The sequence below is a fragment of the Penaeus monodon genome, chromosome 31, assembly GCF_015228065.2.
Source record: "Penaeus monodon isolate SGIC_2016 chromosome 31, NSTDA_Pmon_1, whole genome shotgun sequence".
NCBI classification, from domain to species: Eukaryota; Metazoa; Arthropoda; class Malacostraca; order Decapoda; family Penaeidae; genus Penaeus; species Penaeus monodon.
Window position 1 is genome coordinate 20,526,573 of NC_051416.1, and position 583 is coordinate 20,527,155.

The 583-nt window shown below is 50.8% G+C and overlaps 1 protein-coding gene across 1 annotated transcript in view; it reads right to left on the reverse strand.

The window, feature by feature from the left end:
* Positions 1–583, reverse strand: part of LOC119592922 (dual 3',5'-cyclic-AMP and -GMP phosphodiesterase 11A-like) — a 113,884-nt gene that overhangs the window by 6,384 nt on the left and 106,917 nt on the right. The window lies entirely within an intron of this gene.

Here is a 583-nt window from a genome sequence, read left to right on the forward strand (position 1 = left end):
AAGGAGCTCCCGGAGGCGAGTTTTCACTCCCCCTGGGGTCCAAGCGACGCCTCTCGCCCTCCCCTCCCCCGCACCCCGCCAGAGAGCTCCCGACGTAGGCCCGAGAGGAGCCCGAGCCTAGGCCTCCCGCGCCGGAGATCTTTATTCCGATCACGCCTTGAAGCTCTCGCCCGGAAAATGCTCTCACCTTCTCTCACAAAATGCTGTCTGCGAGGAACGTGACGCTGCATGCATGTTCTGTCTCTGCTTACTTATTCATCCATTTTCTTCCATTCATTATTCATCGGAGGGATGATGCTGGGAGGTGCTGCACTGATTCTTAAAGGAGGCTGCTGCATCAGGGGCTTTGCAACACGCAAGGAAATTAAGTGAAGGGAGATGGGCGGCGTAGGTTTGTACAACGTGAGCTTTGCAAGGAAATTAAGGGAAGGGAAATGAGCGTCGAGGCTCATGATCAGCTGCAATATCGAGCTGCAAGATCGATTGCAACATCACGATTGGCGGAAGAAACGATAATTATAACAGTAATTAGGATAATGGTATATATAATTGTGATATTGATGATCACGATGATAATTAAGAA